Genomic DNA, 12,346 nt, shown 5'->3' with positions numbered 1-12,346 from the left:
CTTTTTGTATATTTTTATATTTTGTCCATTTTTAATCGTTGTAGCGTAATATTTGTATTTTTAGCTCATATTTAATTTTAAACTTAGTTTTTGCTATAGTTATTTTTACTCCTAGATTTTTAGGCTTTGCCGTAGAATTCCTTAAGTGCTTTTTCTTTAGACTAAGATTTAGGTACTTTAGAATTTTGCGACGCCTTTTTAAGTTTTAGTTTCTTTTTAAGTTATTTCCATTTGGGATTTAGTTTTTCCTTGTAAGCTTTAATATTTTTAGACCTTTTACTATGTACCAATTATCATTCCAATTAGTAATTTCAATTTACGATTATAATTTTAAATTAGTTGTAGTAATAAGGTTAGGTTAGTCAAGTATTTTTAAGTTTTTATAAGTTTCTTTTATTTTTTTTTTCCGTCACCTTTTATTTTTCAACCATTTTTTTTTTCTTTTTCTACCTTTTGCGACGAACTCTTTTTCTTTCTTATTTCTCGCTATTCTAGTTTTAGGACTTAGAATTTTTTCTACTTCTTATCTAAATTTCTTAAAATTACGAAAATTTATTTTAAGTGGTTAAATTAATAGACATCAAAATTTTCTGGTTCGTAGTAATAGTTGGATTTGTACGTGGACCGGGTTATTGGAGCCAAACAGTCCTCAATTATATTGAGACCAAACGAATCCTGCCCCTCTGCTGCATCTTTTGGCTATTCGAAACGTGGGCAAAATCAGAAAAGTCTATTGATTGGATAACTTATTATAATTTTTCTTTCCTTTTTAAAACTAATAAGATATTCAGTGAATGCACCGAGCAAGACGTTCATCACCTTTTGTACGTTCACCACCTGTAACTAGATCAAGACATTTAGCAAATATAACCGCCGTTGATTTTTCTTTAGAATCGTCATCCAGTCAACCAAGTACTTCAGTTCAAATTTCCGATAATCCATTTTTTGAACCCAACCTCACAATTGAGAATCCGGAGAATATTCAGGAACGGTTCGTAGATCCTGAACCATTAAACTTTCCTCCGGAACCACCAATCATTCAAACAGAGATTGTTGAGGAACGAACCATTAAATCAGAATCATCTAGTGATACCGATTCAACAAATTCAATTATGGAGAATCTGGAACCTTTAAGTATGGAAGACCGAATGAGAGCTAAACGCACTGGCCAAGGTCACGCAATAACTCATCCAGACATTAATGCGCCAGATTATGAAATCAAAGGACAAATTCTACACATGGTGACTAATCAATGCCAATTTAGTGGTGCGCCGAAGGAAGATCCAAATGAACATCTACGTACCTTTAATAGGATCTGCACACTATTTAAAATCCGAGAAGTGGATGATGAACAGATATATCTCATGTTATTTCCCTGGACTTTAAAGGGAGAAGCCAAAGATTGGTTGGAATCGTTACCTGAAGGGGCGATCGATACATGGGATGTTTTAATTGACAAATTTCTTAAACAATTCTTTCCTGCATCTAAAGCCGTAAGACTTCAAGCAGAAATTGTTACGTTCACACAAAAGCCAAATGAAACTCTATATGAGGCGTGGACAAGATATGGAAAGTTGTTAAGAGGATGTCCGCAACATGGTTTAGACACCTGTCAAATAGTACAAATATTCTACCAAGGATGCGACATCACTACAAGGAAAGATATAGATATAGCAGCTGGTGGTTCTATTATGAAGAAAACCGAAACTGATGCTTACAAAATTATTGATAACACTGCTTCCCACTCACATGAGTGGCACCAAGAAAAAGATATCATTAGATCATCTAAAGCAGCTAGAGCCGATTCTAGCCATGACTTAGATTCCATTTCCGCAAAGATAGATGCTGTGGAGAGACGAATGGAAAAGATGACTAAGGATATTCACTCAATACGAATTAGTTGTGAGCAGTGTGGAGGACCACATTTGACAAAAGATTGTCTCAGTATTGAATTAACAATGGAACAAAGAGAGAATATTTCATACATAAACCAAAGGCCTGGAAATAATTATCAGAATAATTATCAACCGCCAAGACCGATTTACAATCAAAACCAGAATTATAATCGAAATATTCCATACAACAACCAACAAGGTCCTAGCAATCAACAAGTATCCAATAATACTTACAACCAGCAAAGACCGAATTTTCAAAACAAACCACCACAACAAACCGATGATAAAAAGCCGAATTTAGAAGATATGATGACAAAGCTAGTTGAAACTCAAACGCAGTTTTTCACATCTCAGAAACAAACCAATGAACAAAATGCTCAAGCATTTAGAAATCAACAAGCTTCTATTCAAAATCTGGAACAAGAAGTAAGTAACCTAGCAAGGTTAATAGGTGAAAGAAAACCGGGAAGTCTACCTAGCGATACAAATGCTAACCCCCGGAATGAAACAGCTAAAGCTATTACCACAAGAAGTGGTACAACACTTAAACCACCTGAAATACCTGTAACTTCTGATGAAACTATTCCTACTCCACAACAACCACAACCTGATCAAGATAAGGAAAAAGAACCGGTAGTTGAAAAGGTTAATGAAGATAACACAGTTAAGGATAAACCTTATGTTAAACCATACCAACCACCACTTCCTTACCCGAGTAAAATGAAGAAAGAAAAACTTGAAGCCGAGCAATCCAAATTCTTGGATATGTTTAAACAGATAAATGTAAATCTTCCTTTCATTGATGTAATTTCAGGAATGCCTAGATATGCTAAATTCTTGAAAGATCTAATCTCAAATAGAAAGAAAATGGAAGAACTCTCGGCTGTTACTATGAATGCAAATTGTTCAGCAGTGCTGTTGAATAAGATACCAGAAAAATTATCTGATCCAGGAAGTTTCACAATTCCATGTTTTCTGGGTAGTCTTAGTTCAATAGAAGCATTGGCAGACTTAGGTGCTAGTATAAATCTAATGCCGTATTCACTATACGCTAAACTAGACCTTGGAGAATTGAAACCAACAAGGATAAGTATACAACTAGCCGACCGATCAGTAAAATATCCTAGAGGGATAATGGAGAACATGCTAGTTAAAGTTGGTACTTTAGTATTTCCAGTAGATTTTGTTGTTTTGGACATGGAAGAAGATTCTCAAGTTCCTCTCATATTAGGAAGACCATTCTTAAACACGGCTAAAGCAATGATAGACGTGTTCGGTAAGAAACTGACCCTAAGTATAGAGGATGAGAGTGTTACCTTTTCAGTTGATAGAGCAATGCAACAACCACAATCTGCAGATGATACATGTTATTATATTCAAACTATAGATGCACATGCAGAATTATTAGAAGAATTTCCAGAATTACAAGGAACAGGAGAATGTTCTTTAGGAGAAGGTAATGAACCAATTGATGAAGCTGAAATGTTAGCTACACTTATAGCTAATGGATATGAACCAACAACAGAAGAAATTCAAATGCTAAAAGAAGAAGACAGATATCGATATAAATCATCGATAGAAGAACCTCCGAAATTAGAGTTAAAGCCACTTCCAAACCATTTGGAATACTCTTATTTACATGGCGAATCTGAATTACCTGTAATAATATCGTCTTCTCTTACTGAAAATGAGAAATCACAACTCATTTCTGTGTTGAAAGCTCATAAACCAGCCATTGCATGGAAGATTCATGATATTAAAGGAATAAGTCCTTCGTATTGCACACATAAAATCCTTATGGAAGAAAGTCATAAAACGTATGTGCAACGCCAACGAAGACTAAATCCTAATATGCAAGATGTAGTTAAGAAAGAGATTATTAAACTGCTAGATGCAGGTTTAATTTATCCAATCTCTGATAGTCCATGGGTAAGCCCAGTTCAATGCGTACCTAAGAAGGGTGGCATGACTGTCATTACAAATGAGAAAAATGAGCTTATTCCTACTAGGACTGTAACAGGATGGCGTGTATGTATTGATTATAGAAAATTAAATGACGCCACCAGAAAAGATCACTTTCCCTTACCTTTCATAGATCAAATGTTGGAAAGATTAGCCGGAAATAGTTACTATTGTTTTCTAGATGGATTTTCCGGATATTTTCAAATTCCAATAGCACCCGAAGATCAAGAGAAAACCACATTCACGTGCCCTTATGGTACTTTTGCTTACAAAAGAATGCCATTTGGACTTTGCAACGCCCCTGCAACCTTTCAAAGGTGTATGATGGCGATTTTTCATGACATGATAGAAGAATGCATGGAAGTATTCATGGATGACTTTTCAGTCTTCGGTGATACATTTAAATCATGTCTAGTTAATCTGGAACGAATGCTAATTAGATGCGAAAAATCAAATCTAGTACTTAATTGGGAGAAATGCCATTTCATGGTTAAAGAAGGCATCGTTCTTGGACATAAAATTTCAAAAGAAGGAATTGAAGTGGATAGAGCTAAAGTAGATGTAATTGCTAAACTTCCACATCCCACCAATGTTAGAGGAGTTAGGAGTTTTCTAGGGCATGCCGGTTTTTACCGACGTTTCATAAAAGATTTTTCTAAAATTGCCACTCCTATGAATAAACTCCTAGAAAAGGATGCGCCATTCATCTTTTCAGATGAGTGTATCAAATCTTTTAATATTCTTAAAGAAAAACTCACTAATGCACCAATCATGATAACACCAAATTGGAATCTACCATTTGAACTAATGTGCGATGCAAGTGATTTTGCAATGGGAGCCGTTTTAGGATAAAGGATTGAAAAATGATTTCAACCTATATATTATGCTAGTAAGACGTTACAAGGAGCACAAACGAACTATACAACTACTGAAAAAGAACTCCTTGCTATTGTCTTTGCTTTTGACAAATTTCGATCATATCTCGTTCTAGCAAAAACGGTGGTCTATACCGACCATTCTGCTCTTAGATACCTATTTTCAAAACAAGATGCTAAACCAAGATTAATCCGTTGGATCTTACTCTTACAAGAGTTTGATATTGAAATCCGAGATAAAAGAGGAGCAGAAAATCTCGCCGCTGATCATCTTTCTCGTCTTGAAAATCCCGAATTAGAAGTTCTAAATGAATCGGCCATACAAGACAACTTTCCTGATGAATATCTATTGAAGATAGATTATAAAGAAATCTCATGGTTTGCAGACTATGCAAACTACTTAGTTTGTGGATTCCTTGAAAAAGGATTATCGTACCAAAGACGAAAGAAATTCTTCAGTGATATAAAACACTATTTCTGGGAAGATCCACATCTATTTAAAAGTTGTCCCGATGGAATAATACGCCGATGTGTATTTGGAGATGAAGCTAGTAAAATTTTAAACCATTGTCACACAGGACCAACAGGAGGGCATTATGGGCCTCAACTAACAGCAAGAAAAGTTTATGAAGCTGGATTCTATTGGCCAACAATTTACAAAGACGCACACCTTCTTTGCAAATCCTGTGATGCATGTCAAAGGGCCGGAAAAATAAGTCAACGTGATGAAATGCCACAAAATGTCATCCAAGTATGTGAAGTATTTGACATTTGGGGTATTGACTTTATGGGTCCATTTCCAAAATCTCATAATAATCTATATATACTCGTAGCCATTGATTATGTATCTAAATGGGCGGAAGCACAAGCTCTCCCAACTAACGATGCACGAGTTGTAGTCAACTTTTTAAAACGTCTTTTTGCAAGGTTTGGAACACCGAAAGCTTTAATAAGTGATCGGGGTACTCATTTCTGTAATAATCAACTTGAGAAAGTTCTTAAAAGATATGGAGTAACTCATAAAATCTCCACCGCATATCATCCACAAACAAGTGGACAAGTTGAAAATACCAACCGAGCTTTAAAACGTATTCTAGAGAAAACCGTAGGATCAAATCCGAAGGAATGGTCCATTAAATTGGAGGATGCACTCTGGGCTTTTAGAACAGCCTACAAAACTCCAATTGGAACCACACCTTTTAGACTTGTTTATGGAAAAGCATGTCATCTTCCAGTAGAAATTGAACACAAAGCATTTTGGGCTTTGAAGACATGTAATCTTGATTTACATGAAGCCGGACGTCTACGATTAAGTCAACTAAATGAATTAGAAGAATTAAGACATGAAGCATACGAAAATTCGTTAATCTATAAAGAAAGAACGAAGAAATGGCATGATAAAAGAATCAGAAGTTCAAAGGAATTTAAAGAAGGAGACAGAGTTCTTCTTTTCAATTCACGATTCAAGCTATTTCCTGGAAAATTGAAATCAAGATGGTCTGGACCATTCATAATCAAAAGAGTTTTCCCATACGGAACGATAGAATTGATAAATTCAAATGGGATTGAATTTAAAGTTAATGGTCACAGAGTTAAACATTACATACATGGTCCGATGGAAGTTGACAACGAAGTTAATCACAATTTCGACACCACAGCTAACTAAGTGTGGGGAGAATCAAGTCTTTAAAGGATAATATGTATCTCTGTTAGAGTTAGATTGTCTGTTTTCGTGTAGTTCTCGAAAATGGAACACGTATGGTCTTTCCCTAGCAGACCCTAAAGAACTAGTCTTCTCCCCCCATTCTGATTTTTTTTTTTTTTTAGGTTTTTACGAAATGAAGACTGCCTGTGAACTAAACCATGGTCTAATGCTACACGCTTTGATCACTAAACGTAATAATGACATACTACCGAGTGAATTAGTATCAGTAATCAGAGAAAGAATGGACGGAGTTAGAAAAGAATCCAGATGCGAAGATAATAAGTTACAATTTGGTAAAGGAAAATCAAAATCCGCAGCGAAAAGAAGAGCACGACACTTAGAACGATGTCACAAATGCGGAAAATGGTCACATGGAGGTAAATGTTCAAATAATCAAACCTATTCAAATACCGAATTTGTTACTTTATGCAGAGACGGACCGTTCATATGTTTAGAAGAAAAGACACTGAATGCTCGAGGTTACGCCTATGTAGCCATGGAAAACCAATTAAACCGACTATCTTATGAATGGAATAGATCATATAACTAAGAAATCTATTTCACAGGTATGTCTGTACAGTTTTTATTTTTATTTTTATTTTTAACCTTTTGATAATAAACGCTAATTTGTTCGCTAAAAAGTATTAAATTGGTATTGAATAAAATTAGGTTTGGCGACCGAAATTATTGATATCATTCAAAAATTTATTACATCACTGCGAAATTTAACGTTTATTCTTAAGGTATAAATATCTTTAAACAATCAACCCAAAATATTTCAAAAATTCGTCATGAGTTAAATTAGGTCTTGGAACCGAAATTACTTTACCGAAAAGAGGGGCGCATATTTTTGATAATATTTGATTGATTAAAGTGGGATAAAAAGACAAAAAAAAAAAAAAAAAAAAAAAAGATTTTTAATTTTATTTTTATTTTTACCATGTTTTTAAAATTAATATTTAAATCTTAAATTAATATTGTAAACTTTGTAAAAACAATATATTTAAAATTGTAAATATTTGAAAAATTAAAATAAGTTTGGTGTGATTTTTTTTTATATTAATTTTGAATTTTAGATTTAAGTTGTGTGAATTTAAAAACAAAAATTTACTTTATCTCATTAAGTTAAGAATATGATTTTTAAAATTCGTCGTAAGTTGAAGACTAGGTCTTTGAACCGAAATTGCTTTACCCGAGGGAGGGACGAGAACTTTTATTATCATTATTTTTAATCTTATTGAATTAGAGTATGCCAAAAACATTGAAAGAGCCCAAAAATCTTAGCTTTTAAAACAATCGCTACAAAAAGACAAATTTTAAAATTTTGTCGAAGGACGGACTAGGACATCGATCCGAAACGACCTCGTCCTAAATAACAAGGGAAACAAAATTTTAAAATTAATTACTTAATTGTTTTAATAAGTTAATGATTATATATAAAAAAAAAAAAAAAAACAAACTCCGCGACTCGCGGAGTTTGAAGTGCTTAAATCTCCGCGACTCGCGGAGGGACCGAAAATCAGAAAAAAAAATATAAAAAGCTGAACGATCAGTTCACTCAACCACAAAAACACAGCGAATTAAACTGCGAAAAAACCCCGAAAATACACCCAAAAACACCCCAAAAATCCCAATTTTTAACCGTTAATCACCAAATCTTTTGCTAAAATCATGTTGAGAAGGATGCTATCTAAGAATTACTCAAGAAAAACGGTAAATTTCTACACCTAAACACCATTTAATTCGAAATTTGGTGTTCTTGAGCTATTTTTTCCCCAATTTGATTTTGATGCTTTTTAGTGTAATTAGACTTAAATTGTTTATGTATTATGCTTGTATAACCTAGATTGATGCTGTTTAACATGATTAGAAGCCTTAAACTTCAAATTTTGAATAATCTAGGGTTTGTGTTCTTGAGCAAATTTGGGGCTTTTTGATATAAACAGGTTATGGCCGATTTTTGTCATGAATTGTTGCTAAATTGAGTAGTGTAACATGTCTAGGTAGTTAAATGATCCAAACTTTGAGCCTAAACATGATTTTGAGAATTAAAGTGGACTTTTTCAAGTCTAAAATTCATGAACTTGATTTTTGAAAGATAATGCCATTTGAGACCTGTTTAATTGCTAGTAATGATTATTTTGACATGTTATTTGAGTTGAATGCTTATGAACTTGGCGAACATTTTCGTATATGCTTATTTGAAAAAGTGTAGATTTGATAAAAATGTGAAAATGAGCTTAAGTTTGATATAAATTGATAATGTCATTGTAATTATTTTGATTGATGATTTTGCTGACACTAATGCATATTTGGATGCACAAAATTTGTGTTTGATGTGTTTTGCAGAATGAAAGGGGTGAATCTTCATCCCAAGCCCGCAATGCTCCTGCTGAGAATTTGGAACAACAGGAGGTGGATAACTACTACAAGCAGGATGTACCTCATCCAGTCATGACTTTTTCCGATATGCATTTGGAAGAGTTGCACCCGAACCTAAGATTTGACAGACTTTGGATAGATTATCCAAAATATCAACGGGGTTTGCATACTCTTCATTCCAAGGTTGTTGAGGTACCGAGGGTCATAGAATGGGGACCCTTAGAAGCTGTAGAATTGGCCGGGCCAATTAGGGAATTACTTGTACAGAGGTATGGTAATTCTTCTTTTAATGACTGGATATGTTTATTCACCATACGTAGACCTGTATATAAAGTATGGTGTGAAGAATTGTTATGTAGTATAGAGTTGAATGATCGGGTAGCTAGTTTAACCGATCGTTCTTTTATTAGATTTTTGTTAGGCGGTTCGATGCGCCACATGTCTTTACTGGACATGGCTCAGGCTTTACATATATATACGCCTGAGGAGTTAGCGTCTGCCGATTGTAGAGGATTGATACTAAACGGTAGAAAGATAGATGAGAATTTTGATACACACGGTGTGTGGAGTCAAATGACAAGCCATCACCGTTTCAAAGGGGGAAACTACTCTTATTTGGATATAGATAGAGCCGAATTAAGAGTGATACATAGGTTTTTAGCTAATTCGATTACACAAAGGGGTAAGAACAAAGAAAAGGTAAATGAACAAGATTTGTTTTACCATATGTGTATTCGAGACCCACAGAGCGCTGTAAGTATACCATATTATGTGGGTTATTATTTATCAGCTATGGTTCGGGGGATGCGTCCACATAGCATAATAGGAGGTGGTATTTTTATTACTTTGATTGGTGAATATCTCGGTGTGGATATAAGTCGGGGGGGATTATTAGTAGAAGAACCGGAACCCCGCGACACTATAGGTTTAAATGTATACCATGGTGCGAAAGTTTTGAAGAGGCGAAATAACGCCGCAGTACGATACCATGGTAGACATCCACAGGTGGAGAGAAACCAGCAGCAAGGTAATGTAGGAGGGGGGAATGAGATGCAAGAAATGCATAGGTTTATAGCTTCTCAGGAATACGAAAATGCTAGACAGAGAGCATTTGAAGATTGGCAAGTTCATCAGAACCAGATCATAGCTCATTGCCAACATATAGGTAGAAACTATATTCCTACACCGAAACCCGTCTTCCCTCCTTGGTCTATAGAGATGCAGCCACCATATCCTACGTATGACCCTGCCGAAGCATTCTATAGCACTTATGGTTATGCCTGGAACCCCTATTGGTACCAATATCATCCTTAGTTTACTTATTATTTTTTTTTATTCTGTAATTTGTAATTATTGATACATTTAATATTTTTGTTAATATTGTAATCATTTTTATAATTATCTAACTTTTATTCTTAGATTTTAATAATTTTTGAATGTGGGGTAATATACCAAACTTCAAAAATATGTATATATGTTTGCAGTTTATCTTATGTACACAACAGGGTAAAACAACGCATTTTCAAAGACTGGCATTAAGTTCAGCAAAAGCAACTAATTTTGACGACAAGATGCAAAATATATGTGAAATAACAACAAGACGGAATGAACAAATGATGTGCACCATTTATCATTCAGCAAACAAATGCCAATATAATTGGAAACTTTGGTAAAAATTTAATCATTTTCACACTAATCACCTTCAATAATTTAAATTGTTACTGATTTCTTGCAAATGAGGGCATTGCAAGATCTTAAGTGTGGGAAGGGGTTAAATTCTTTCGGATTTTAAAATTTTTATCTTAAACACTTGGTTACCATTAAAAATACTAGTAAAGTAGTAGTTGTATTAGAATCTAGTGCTCTCTGATAAAAAAGAACAGCCCTAGTCTTATATACTGACTACCCAATTCTAGTGAAATTTTTCAAAATTTTCAATTAAATGAATTAAAATCATGTTTATACATATTTATGAACGATAAAACTAGGTTTTAAACCGAAATTATTGTTACCTCGGAAAGGACATAAATTGAGAAACAAACTAAAATGTTAAAAATTCATTTAAAATGGAATAGAGGACGATAAAAAGGAAAATAAAAGCCAAGTGTGGGAAAATTTACCAAGTTATCTTAAACATATGTCACATATATCTGTAACAAATAACTGAAAATACTTTTGCTTTGGATTAAACTAAACTGTTTTGCCCGATGAAAGAAAAGAAGAGATGGATCTACACGATGAATCAATTCCATCATTAAAAGGAAGTAAAGTCTTCCGAAAAAGAAACGCGCTTCTTGATTTAGGTCATGAAGTTGTCGTCCAGACCAGCTGTAGGTTGACGAAAAATCTAGAAAAGTCATCACTAAAATCAGCAGGAAATCCACGGACCTCAGCATTAAACAGGGTCGCCATGTGGTCAGATTTATCCTAACCATGAGAAGGATTTATCTCGTACAATGGGGGGGCACCGTGCAAATTAGCTTGATAAGACTAATGAATCAGATCCCCAGAAAGGATAATCTCCTTAAAGATTAAAAATCAGCTTTTAAGACTGATATTACTCAATCCTAGAGATTGACCTTAAAGATTGAGAATTACAAACTCATGGAATTCGATGATATCTAAACTCGAGCTTAAACGAGAAAATATTTTGATCAAAATTATAAACCGATTTGTTTTCTGAAAACCCTATTTTCAATGCGTTCATTACCATTGAACGTAAAATCCTAGGAATTCACCTGGAATTCATTAGGTCACCTGAACTAAATCGGGTGTCAACCGTAAGAACGGTGGTTGCATAGTGGTCAAAGACAGGACCTTGTGCCATAACGAAAAATTATAAGGGTGAGCTTTACTATTGCTCCTACCAAGGATAGTAATTGCGTCCGACACGTTATAGACCATAACTAAAAGCATGTCAGGGGACATTGCCTTAACAGTTGCTTGTTCAACGCTTTCCTTTACATGTAGTGTTTTAATATGTATTCATACACTTTTGAAAGACTTCAAGACACTTATCAAAATACTTCTACTTAACAAAAATGCTTACAATTACATCCTCGTTCAGTTTCATCAATAATTCTACTCGTATGCACCCGTATTCGTACTCGTACAATGCACAGCTTTTAGATGTATGTACTATTGGTATATACACTCCAATGATCAGCTCTTAGCAGCCCATGTGAGTCACCTAACACATGTGGGAACCATCATTTGGCAACTAGCATGAAATATCTCATAAAATTACAAAAATATGAGTAATCATTCATGACTTATTTACATGAAAACAAAATTACATATCCTTTATATCTAATCCATACACCAACGACCAAAAACACCTACAAACACTTTCATTCTTCAATTTTCTTCATCTAATTGATCTCTCTCAAGTTCTATCTTCAAGTTCTAAGTGTTCTTCATAAATTCCAAAAGTTCTAGTTTCATAAAATCAAGAATACTTTCAAGTTTGCTAGCTCACTTCCAATATTGTAAGGTGATCATCCAACCTCAAGAAATCTTTGTTTCTT

The sequence above is a fragment of the Rutidosis leptorrhynchoides genome, chromosome 6 (assembly GCF_046630445.1).
Source record: "Rutidosis leptorrhynchoides isolate AG116_Rl617_1_P2 chromosome 6, CSIRO_AGI_Rlap_v1, whole genome shotgun sequence".
Classification (NCBI taxonomy): domain Eukaryota; kingdom Viridiplantae; phylum Streptophyta; class Magnoliopsida; order Asterales; family Asteraceae; genus Rutidosis; species Rutidosis leptorrhynchoides.
This window is presented reverse-complemented; position numbering follows the sequence as displayed.